This window comes from Xenopus laevis, chromosome 4S (genome assembly GCF_017654675.1).
Source record: "Xenopus laevis strain J_2021 chromosome 4S, Xenopus_laevis_v10.1, whole genome shotgun sequence".
NCBI lineage: Eukaryota > Metazoa > Chordata > Amphibia > Anura > Pipidae > Xenopus > Xenopus laevis.
Genome location: NC_054378.1, coordinates 56,370,343 through 56,382,359, shown reverse-complemented (window position 1 = coordinate 56,382,359; position 12,017 = coordinate 56,370,343). Strand labels below are relative to the sequence as shown.

The window sequence follows — 12,017 nt, the reverse complement described above, 5'->3', positions numbered from 1 at the left end:
CATTTAGATATAGAAGAATTGTGCTTAAAAAAAGTAGTGTTTCGTGCTGATTTATTGAATATTTATGCAAAAAACCCTAAAAATCCCTTCTTTCTATTCCGCTTCCTGAATTTCCAGGCTGTGCAGGGGGAGCTGTGGCACTTAGCTCACTGTTCTGTAGGACAGGAACCAATCAGCAGCTAGCAGGACCTGATAGGGAACTGAAACCTGTCTGTGCTTGGACTGCAGGGCTGTGATTGGCTGCCCCCCCTCCTACTGTGCTTTTGGCAGGGACCGTTAGGACACACCCACCCCTCATTTGAAACCAGTGAACATTTATAGGGAGCTCCAATAAAAGGGCTATAATTTTTAGCACCATGTAAAAGCAACACCATATATTACTTATAATTGCCTACTAAATTAGGGGTTTTTACATTTATCCTATATGTCTCCTTTAATTGTTATAGGGGGACACATAGCATAAGGAACAAGTATTTGCCTTTGCATTCTACTAATACAAGGGATGTGCTTATACTTTACAGTGGGGTGCCTAGTGATTATAATGCCTAGTGATTATAATCTCTAACCTGTGATCCTGCCATCTTGTTTCTTGTCCAGGGATCCCTAGCATCTTCTCTGTGTAGTACTAATTTGAAGTAAACTAAAAGTACTAATTTATTCAAATAAGTTATTGGCAATTAACTTTATTGCTGATACCATGCCAATGATGTTTTAGCAACGAGGACAGGTGGCACAGGGTCCAAAATTAGCAATTCTTATCACTGGACTTGTCTAAGAAATTGGCACGCAGTGTGATTAACCCCTTTCTTGTCCTTCAAGAGTTGCTTTTATATAAAATAAATGCTGCAAACCCTGCAAGCATCGAACATGTGTACCACTTCCTTATGATTGCTTTTCCAGGCTGGAGAGTCTGTGGATCTCAGCACTTTGCAATGTAGGATACAAGCCAATCAGCAACTAGGCAGATTTCGCAGTAAACTACATTTTATCTTTCACTGTGTGACAACTACCTGCATCCTACAGTGTATCTGGCCAAGGGTCCTTTGGTACCCACCACTCACTTGTAACATAGACAGGGAACACAAAGGATCTACAGAAAGTTTTGGAAAGGGTGTGTTTTTATAAGGTAACAATCCCTTTTAGCCAAGAATAAAATCAGGTATGATATATTATTAATCATTACCTAGATGATCAACAGCATTGAAAAGTAATTCTAATTTAAAAAGTATATGAAATTAAAACATATTGATACATTGTGGAAAATAGGTCTGTCTTTGACATTTTAAAAGTAAAATTCCCCTTTAATGAAACCGCAAAACTGTTTATACCACATGTCTGAAATTAGTCTTAGATAAAAGGCTTAATAGAAAAAAAATATTTAGAATGCGCAGTATAAATGACACACAACACACACACTCTCTCTCATTCTGATTTTTAAAGGTGTTGTTCACCTTCCAAACACTTATTTAATTCAGCAGTTTTCAGATTGTTCACCAGAAATAAAAACTATTTTCAGATGCTTTCCATTTTTTATTTTTGACCAATACATTTCTCAGCAGCATTTATGAAATATTAGCTAACTATTGTATCAATTATGTAACTGCTGCCTTTAATGAAAAGCAGGGATTCTGCTCCGTAGGGCCAAAGATACATTGAACTAATGTATCAATTCAGAACAGTTTACAGTGGGTGACCCTTCCAACCCAGAGGTGCTTCAGAAAGACATAAGGTAGAAAATTAAACTTTAAACTTCAATATTAGAAAAACAGTGACAATAGAAAATAGAGAGTAACTGAAAAAAGTCTATTTCTAGTGAACTGTTTGAAAACAACTGAACTGAAAAAAGTGAACAACTTTGCATGGCATTGTAATTCCTTATTGCCTATGAATAAAGTGCCAGAGGGTACAAGACACATAAAGCATTAACATTTTTGTTTTATATTATTACTCTGGATATATCTATGATTTAGATAAAAAGCTGAAAAGCAAAATAGCGCATCTGCTGGAAAAATGGACTGCATAATACAAATTCCCCTTTAAAAAAAACTAGAATGTACTGTAAAAAAACAAAAAAAAAAAACAAACAATTGATACTAGTTATTTATGACCCATTGAAGTAAGAATGCAATAGTAAGCAAGTATTTGAGGATGAAAAAGTACAGGCTCATCTAGATAAACGTTTTGTTCAAACAATTCCTACCACAAAATGACCCAAACGATCTAATTGGCTATTTTTAAGTCAGAAAATATTTTTCCTGCTTTCTAGAGCTGTAAAATACTTGGGATCAGTCAATTGAATTGCTATACATTTTAATAATTGTTTTTAACTACAGTGTTTTTTTTTAACTGTTCTATGTTATTAATTTTAGCTTGTTTGCTCATCTTCTCAGATGACTTTATACATCTTTTATTGTGCTATACGAGTACTTGCTTGGTTAATCTGAGGACTTTCATAGGTAGAAGCCATTCAAAGTAAATATGAAAAATATTTATAAACATCCTAGATAAGGTGCATAATTTTAGACAATGAATATAGCTAGAAATACTGTAATGTACTAAGTGAATTGTATGAGTCCAGTGGTTCAGCAGCACTATAACCGTAGAGATTCAGGCCTTCAAAGTTGTCCATATCCACTTCTCATCTTGGATCTTGTTAGGCCATCTTTCAAGTAACTTGTGACTTAGCACATCGTAACTGCTCTGGACTGCTCTTCAGAAGCAAATCTTTGTGGTCAAGGGAAATAGTCAAGCAGAAAATGTTCCTTTTGAGAAAATGTTAGTTTGCCATAGAAACTTGTGCTTCAGGGCTGATTATTCAATACTGATGCACAATGCCCTGGTTTCAGAGCTGCTATGATACCAGATCTGAATCGAATTGGTGTAACTGACAGTAAGTATACTACTGTTCCTTATCGTGTTGGCCAGGCTTCGTGTGGCCCTTAAGTGTTAATGTGTGTATATATAAGTACTTTTAATGTTGTTTGAAGGCCTTGCTACTTCCACTTTAAATTTCATTCAGAGCTGATACCCAGTCTACTAATGGAGTCTTGGATTTTGTGTGTTATTTCCTTATGAAATTAAACAGAAAAACTACCTACGCTTGAATGTACGTCATTACGAGATTTGTGCTGTCAGGCTGATTCTGATAACATGTAGGCTGCAGAGTTTATAAACTGTCCTTGTGTAGGACAACATTAGGTTTTCTAATGGCTACTGCTCTGGTGCAATTAGCCTAGTACAGGTATGGGAAATCTTGTGTGGAAACCCAATATCCAGAAAGCTCCAAATTATGGAAAAACTATCTCTAATAGAGTCCATTTTAAAAGAGGATTCAACACTCCTCACGCTGCCTATTACAGACAAAGTGCCCCTATTTGTGTACCTGCTATAAAAATGCAGAGTTGCTTAGCTGGGTTGCAGGTGCCATCTTGCCCCTCTTGATCCTCTGGCAGTTAGACTCTGACAATACTGGAGTATTTGTAGTTCATGCTTATCCTGGCCCAGCTTGGCGGGGGGGGGGGGTAATTGAATTCTCCTTCAAACAAATCAGTTTAAGGTTTTACAGTGATTCCCCTTTTCTCTGAAATAAAAAAGGGCTTTTCCAAGATGTGCACTGTACTGTCAAAACCCACCCTCACTTGCGAGACCTTATCTATAATTGGAATCGGCATGGCAACCTGACACAAAGGTTGCTATTGGCTGCTGGTGACCATTCATGAGGTTGCTTATTCCTTCTACTCTGTCACTCAATCAGTTCTGATTCCCTGGGGGACACTATTGCACAGAATCGCAGTCTAAGGTATGGAGACTCAGTTTACAGAAAAAAAAAAACCACACAGTAGGTCCTATACCTGTTCTAGGTTTATCTGGCTACTGCAACCCCTAATTTTGTGTCAAAAGTAAGATATTAAAAAACATTAACTCCTTAAGTTATAAACTATTGTCTTCTTTGAAGAAGTCAGTCAGTGTAAAAATAAAAACTGGCTAAATAGGCTGTGCAAAATAAAAAATGTTTCTAATATAGTCAGTTAGCCAAATATGTAATGTATAAAGCCTGGAGTGACTGGATGTTTAACATAATAGCCAGAATCCAACTTCCTGCTTTCAGCTTTCTAACTCTGAATTAGTCAACGAATTGAAGGGGGACCACACGGGCCATAACTGTTCAGTGAGTTTGTCATTGATCCTCATTCAGCTCATATTCAAAAGCAACAGTTATGACCCATGTGGCCCCCATCAAGTCACTGGTTACTTCCTTGTAACCAATCTGTGGAAACCAAGATAGCTACAAAGCAGGAAGTAGTGTTATGTTCACATCAACTCACTCCAGTCTTTATACATTACATTTTTGGCTGACTACATTTTTTATTTTGCAGAGCCTATTTACCCAGTTTTTATTTTTATACTGAACAATACTGAACAATTCCTTTAAAGAAGACAGGGCCAGATCACGGGTTGCTGAATGTGTGTGCTAATGGGAAATTGTAGCAGTTAATTATTGAGAAGACATATTACGGTTCTATAAAGTACTAGAAATCTCTACACATTTGCACAATACCTGTCATAAACTTAATGCTACAGCTTCAACATACCTTCTATGCCTGTTTCCACTGGTTATTTTTTATATCAGCACAAGCTGTCAATAGCCACCTCAGATATTTTCTCTTGTCAATTGTAAGCCATTCGACTTTGTTCCATTTTCATTTCCTGCTGTGCACCTGCTCCCTTTCATTGCCACAGTTAACAGTCATGCCCAAAAACATATTGTGTTTTTGCCAGTGAGACTTTTAAGTCATTTTGTATTCAAGAAAGGTTTAATTGCTTTTAAAATTAAATGAGTAATTGGTTTTGCTTGGGGGAATGATATGTTAAAGGCAGTCTATCATGATTTTTATGATGTCGTTTTTATTTCTAAATTACACTCTAAATAATTCATTCTACAATATAACATTTCATTCCTGAACCAGCAAGTTTTTGTTTTTTAAGTTGTAATATTGGTGCCTAAGCAGCCATTTCATGTAATTTTGCCTCGTCATGTACTTTCAAAAAGAGCCAGCACTTTAGGATGGAACTGCTTTCTGGCAGGCTGTTGTTTCTTCTACTCAATGTAACTGAATGTTTCGAAGTGGGACCTGGATTTTACTATTGAGTGCTGTTCTTAGATCTACCAGTGAGCTGTTATCTTGTGTTAGGGAGCTGATATCTGGTTACCTTCCCATTGTTCTGTTGTTAGGCTGCTAAGGGAGGGGGTGATATTACACCAACTTGCAGTAAAGAGTGACTGAAGTTTATCAGAGCACAGGTCACATGACTGGGGGCAGCTGGGAAACTGCCAATATGTCTAGCCCCATGTCAGATTTCAAAATAAAATATAAAAAAAAATCAGGTTGCTCTTTTTGAGAAACTGATTTCAGTGTAGAATTCTGCTGGAGCAGCAGTATTAACTGATGCACTTTAAAAAAACAAAAAACAAACAAACATTTTTTCCCCTTGAAAGTATCCCTTTAAAAAGCAAACAAGTTTTAACAGTTCAGCCAGGCTGTATGTTATAACTAGGGATTATTTTTGTTATAACAGAATAATTCCTGTCCGTACATACAAGAGACCCTTCAGGCATAATTTTTTGCAATATACCAAATGCAATTATATAAATGATTTTTCTGTTGACACATTTACGCAGCAGCTTGCCAAGATTATACATTATGCAGTCTGTTCCCCACAGAGCTTACACTCTAATTACCTTATCATTAACACACAAGGGTCAATTTTGTCAGGAGCCATTTACCCTGCCTGTGTTTAGATTTTGGAAAGAAAACAAAGTACCCCTTGGAGTCTCACTTAGACACAAGTGCTGCAAGGAGCAAGTACTACCCACTGAGCAGCTGTGTAAAATAGCAGTTACAAGGAGTGTTGTTCACCTTTAGGTTAACTTTTAGCACAAAATACACGTATTTGTACCAACTTTTGAATTATTCTTTGTTTCATTTATTTTTTTGAACTTTTTTTTCCTTCTAGCCTTTTTCCATCAGATGGTGGTCACCTAACCCAGCGGCCACAAAACTGTTGCTCTATGAGACTATAGTGTCGTTATTACCTGTTTATTGTCCCCCCCCCCCTGCTTTTATTTAGGCCCTCACAATACATTTTTCAATCTCTTATTTAAACCACTGACTGTAGAGATCTGCATCTCTGTTTCTTAACTAGGTTTGCATGTTACTGCTAAAGCTCAGCAATCTGCTTTTGCTTATAACCTATTGCAATGTGTGATTTGTATCATCACTCTTATACCTGCTGTATAATCTGTTTAAATCTGACTTGGTTCATAGAAATGAGAAGATTGCACAGCAGTTTCCTATAGGGGCTTGTGTTGACACTTGCTTTTAAAGGAGAAGAAAAGCTACAGAAGCAGTTTATTGAAAATAGATTAGCCACAATAGTGCAAGCTATAACACTATATGTATTCTGCGGAGTTCTTTACCAATCCTGAGTAAACCGCTCAAAAAGCTCTGTTTAGGATAGCAGTTGCCCGATTACCTTTTTGTGACATCACTTCCTGCACGAGTTTCTCCCTGCTTGTTTATAGATCTGGGATCAGATTACAGCAGGGAGGGAGAGTGGAGAAAACTGAGCATGCTCAAGCCCTAGCCCTGAAGGTTAATGCTGAAAACAGGAAGTCTGATACAGAAGCCCATATGTACACAATAGAAGGAAAGAAATACAGTGCCTCTTTTGACAGAGGATAACAGTGAATTAGAGAACTGGAATTAGAGAACTGGAACTAGTCAAAAATGCAAATAATTAAAAAAACTATAAAAAAATAAATAAATAATGACCAATTGGAAAGTTGCCTAGAAAGTTAGAATTGACAATTCTATAACATACTAAAAGTTAAACTTTAAGCCATACACTCTTGTAAGCACACAGAAATTTAAAGCCAGCACAAAAAAAGAATGCATACAAAGAACTTTGGGCTAAAAAAAGAATGGAGTGCTTATTTGGATCAATCGCGTATGTACACGGGGGGGGGTTAAATCACTCACAAAGGATAATGTTTGTGTACACTGCAAAGAGAAATTAGAGGGAACATAAAAACCAATACCTTTTGGCAGCTGCAGAGACCACAATGATTGTTAAACTGAAATAGACTGCAACTCTCCATAGTGGTTTATTTTTTTTTTCTTTGCTCTACAAATAATTTTCCTGTATAATTTATTTTAAAATGAGGGAAGTGTCTTTCTATAACTTTGTTATCCATTAAATATTTAAAAATAAATAACAGAAAATGAACATAATAACCTGGCCATACTTACTAAAACATATCAAATAGACATGCAATATGTGTGATATCATTTAAGGTGCTTAAACAAATAAAAGGATAATGTTCCCTTTTCATTTTCTCTTCTCACTTTTGCTAAGGATGAAGCAGTTAGTTGTTGGGTAGCGACCCAATATATATTTTACCTAAAGTTAAAAACACGTTCTCTTCTTGTTTTTTTGCCCTGTGACTGGCCAACACTGTACAGAGAACTATACCTGGAACATCTCAAGGGAAGGATGCTCAGCTACCGATCACATACCTAGGATAAAGGCTAGCCCCAGTATGTTTGCTTTCCATGTGAAAAAGCCAAATAGTTTATTACTCAGAATTAATTCAGTAGCTTTCTTTCTCACTTTCAAAGACTCATGATTTACGTGTTTATAGCTTTGGCATTTGAGACCCAGTTAGTATTTTTTTTTTTGGGCTGTAAAGTTAGCAGTGCCTTGAGGTTTGGGGGATTTATCTTTGGCGAAGCAAAGGTATTTATGGAAGCAAATCAAATAATTAAAATTAAAAATCCAGGGTAGCAAAATGCTGTGGTTGTGTTTATTCAAGGCTACGACACAACATGTTTTGGGTCTTACATACCCATTCTAATGCTGGAAGCAAATCCTCTCCTTAGAACCAATCATTTATACATGTGGTACTGTAGCTGTTTGTGTAATAGCCAGTAGAGATCTTTGCCTAATGGAACGTTAATGGGATTTCTTTGATTGTAATAAACTCTAGTTCAGAGAAATGGCTTCTATGGGCATGCTAACTTTTAAAAATATATCCGCATGCAAAAGTCAAATTTTTCTGCTTAAAAAATGATTATATCTGTTTCTAAAAACCGGTGTGGGACAAACATACTTTTTATTTAATAATTGCTTAACTTTTTTTTTCTTCTGCCATGCTGGTTTCACCACCATTTTTTAAGACTTGTATGTATGTACACTGTAAACTATAAATAAAACAATGCAACGATTTGTAAATTATTTTAACACTATATTTAATTGCAGATAGTATAAAGACAGCATGTTGAAGCTGAGAAAATATTATTGGTTTGTGAAAAATATATGCAAATTTTTTTTATTTGATGCCAGCAACTCCTATCCAAAAAGTTGGAACAGGGCATGTTTCTCACTTTGTTGCTCTGTAAAGTTGTTAGTTTTGAAAGTGAAATCTTTTTTCAGCTGCTCAACTTTTCAGGGTCTCCTTTGGTACATCTTGAAACAAAAGATACAACAAATGTTTTCAGTGGGTGAAGGTCTTGGCTGCAGGCTGGCCAGTGTAGCCCTCAGACTCTCTTAACTTGAATTTGATTGAATGCCATTGTCTTGCTAAAATAAGCAAGGCCTTTCCTAAAAAGGAGTCCTGGATGGCAGCATATGTGGCTCTAAAACCTGTATACATTGTATACCATCCAGAATTAAAGGATGTATTTTATATGACCTTCATATTCGGTTAAATTACTCGTCCTTCCTCAAAACATGTAATGATGCAGAAAGAAAACCGTTTTGAAAGCATTTTACCTCCTAAAACTGTCATTATATAAGAGCTGCAGAGAGATCTTTACAGAAACTAGGCTGAAATGAGGAGTCTGAGTGTCTCTTCAATCTCCAACAGGAAGTGGTCACAGCACGGACTCCTAAACAGGAAGTTTGCAAAGGGGGAGGGCTGAGCATAGTTTTAAAGCCAATACAAACATTTTTGACTCAAAAGGTATTAAAATAAAAACAATTTCTTCTATTTTACATTATTTTACATGGCTTGATGCATTGTGAAAATGTATGCTATATGTCCCTACTTGTACAAGCTATCCATTGCATACCATGACAGATGTTGGCTTTTGAACCAGGTGCTGATTGTAATTTGAAAGTGCCTTCCCATTTTTACTTATCTGACCAAAGGGCAGTTTTCCACTTTTCCTAAGTCCATCTGATATGAGCTTGGCCACCAAGCAGTGGTATTTCTTGATAATGTTTATTTGGTTTCTACTCTGAATGGTAGAGGTTTTGTTTGTCGCTGCATCCACAAATTCAGGTTGTGTTTATAGACGGTGGCTTTTGGAATTATTTTTGATCGCATGCAATGATTTCCATTACAGAATGAAAATGAATTGATTAACCATGTAAAATGGATTATATGCCGGTGAATAGATGCCTTGCATATGCAAATTAGGGTGACGAGGGAAATCACATCATCTTCTGTCACAAAACAAGGAAGTAAAAATGGTTTCCCCTTCCCACCCCTAATTTGCATATGCAAATTTGGTTCGGTAATCGGCCAAATCTTTCACGAATGATTCAGGGGTTTGTCCGAATCCAAAATAGTTGATTTGGTGCATCCCTACTGGCTACTTTGCAAAATAGAAGCGATGCATGTTTTCCCACTTTGATTCACACTGCTGCTGGTGGGAAGAAGATAAAGGTTCATTTGTTGTCCACAGTATCACAAATTTAATCCGGTGACAAAAGGTTTCACTTGCCATTGCCCTTATGGGTAAAGGGACAGTAAGATGTAATAGCAATGTCATCATACCTTTACTAAATTACATGTTTTTTTATTAGCTTAGTTAGGCAAATATCCTACTTGTATCCGGTGCACTACTTTCTGTTTTGTTTTGTTGTAAACACAAACGGTACTACGTCCTCAATCCTGACCAAATTGATACATTTCTTTGCCGAAATTCGCCACATGTTCCTGCATCTGGCCTAACATAATTGTTCTGGGTTCAGGCAAAGAAGGGTCTGATTTTTGGGGTAAAGGCAGAATTAATCCACTAGCTGATAATAATGCACCATGACTGGCATTAACCTGAGACAGCTAGACTGCGGCCCAGGCAAAAAAAAAAAAATACTTGGGAATAAGATTTTTTTTCCATTATGACTAGTATAGCTGTGGAAAATATACCCCATTTGCTATAGTCCTTATGCTTGGGCCAGACGAGGGGGATCTTGCCCTGTGGAGAAATGTAGGCTGAGAATCTGCTCCTCCGCTGCTGCCCATGTTCCTGCATCTGGAAAAATTATCTCTGCTCGGGTGCAGGCAGACACAGCAGATTTTGCCACTGAAACACAAGGTTCTCCTCAGGCTGAGATCCAGCTTCTCAGGTCCTAGGCTTCAAGGTTGCCAAGGTTGACATAGCAATTATGATTTTTCTTAGAAAGATTGTTCATTTTAACACACACTTGTAGAGCTGAATTGTCGGATATACGGGTAGAAACAATAGAATTCTACCTGTATCTGACGATTTAGCAGTAACAGCAGCTCGTGTTCGGCTGCCTTCAAAGATGCCCAATCAAAATCTTCCACCAACTTGTCTCCCACCATACAAACGACAAATATTATGTGAAAAATTTTTGGTACGACTAGGTGCATGTATGGCCACCCAAGTCTTTGACATACCAGCCATTGCTCAGTTTCTGCTTTGTTGCTACTACTTGCTATGAACCACACGCCTTTACTTGTAAAGCACACCAGCTGCAACCCAGCTAAACTCAAATATTGATCTTCCCAGTCTCCCTATGTACCTATGATTCAGAATGTTGACTCTTGGAAATATATGCTAATTAAGGTAGATCAATATAAGACAGTAGAAAAGGTATTGGGCATGTTATAGAAACCAGCTTTCACTGCACGGCAGACTTTGGTATATGCCTGCTGCAAGTACAGTACAGTATTTGGTCTGAGATTTAAACGGATTGTGTCATGATGCCGGTTTTATTTCTAAATGACACTGTTTACACTGCAAATAATTCACTCTACAATTTAAAATTTCATTCCTGAACCAGCAAGTGAATTTTTTTTTTAGTTTATACTTTTGTGCAGGCAGCCATCTCGGGTCATTTTGCCTGGCCATGTGCTTTCAGAAAGAGCCAGCACTTTAGGATGGAACTGGTTTCTTTCAGGCTGTTTCTCCTACTCAATGTAACAATGTGTCACAGTGGGACCTGGATTTTACTATTGCTATTGGCATTCTTAGATCTACCATGTTATCTTGTGTTAGGGAGCTGATATCTGATTACCTTCCCATTGTTCTGCTGCGGGGAAAGGGAGGGGGTGATATCCCTCCAACTTGCAGTGAAGAGTGTCTGAAGTTTATCAGAGCACAAGTCACATGACTGGGGGCAGCTGGAAAACTGACAATATGTCTTGCCCCATGTCAGATTTCAAAATAAAATATAAAAATATTTGAGAAATGGATTTCAGTGCACGATTCTGCTGGAACAGCACGATTAACTGATCTGTTTTAAAACAGTATTCCTTTAAAAATCTCTATTTTGCTGTTCCTGCTACAGACTCCACATGTTCCTTTAATTTAAAGGAAACAGCTATAGGAGGGTTAGGGCAGATTTACCACTGTGGTTCTTCCTGATGGCACTTGGGTTCATTGTTTGGACTGTATCTGAGCAACTAGAATAGTAGAATGTGTGCTTTTTTTACCGCAATCTCATGCCGCACGTGATCTGCACCTACACTCTTAAGTAATGTCCCTGCACCCGTGTCAGCACCAGTGCTGGCACATGGAGTGGATGTTAGCATGTGAGTATGCATTTTGGTGCTGAAATCTGCTCAGTATGCCTGCATTAGGGCTGAATCAAGTGGCTCCATGTGCAGGCACATCCGAAAGCTGTTAGGGGCTGATTGTTTGCCTGCATTTATCCGCTGGCAGGCAATCTGGAACAAGATGATATGAGTCACTGTTGAATATTTC

General features: G+C 37.5%; 1 protein-coding gene across 1 annotated transcript in view; it reads left to right on the top strand.

Moving 5' to 3' along the window:
- Nucleotides 1-12,017, top strand: part of glg1.S (golgi glycoprotein 1 S homeolog) — a 46,604-nt gene that overhangs the window by 1,033 nt on the left and 33,554 nt on the right. The window lies entirely within an intron of this gene.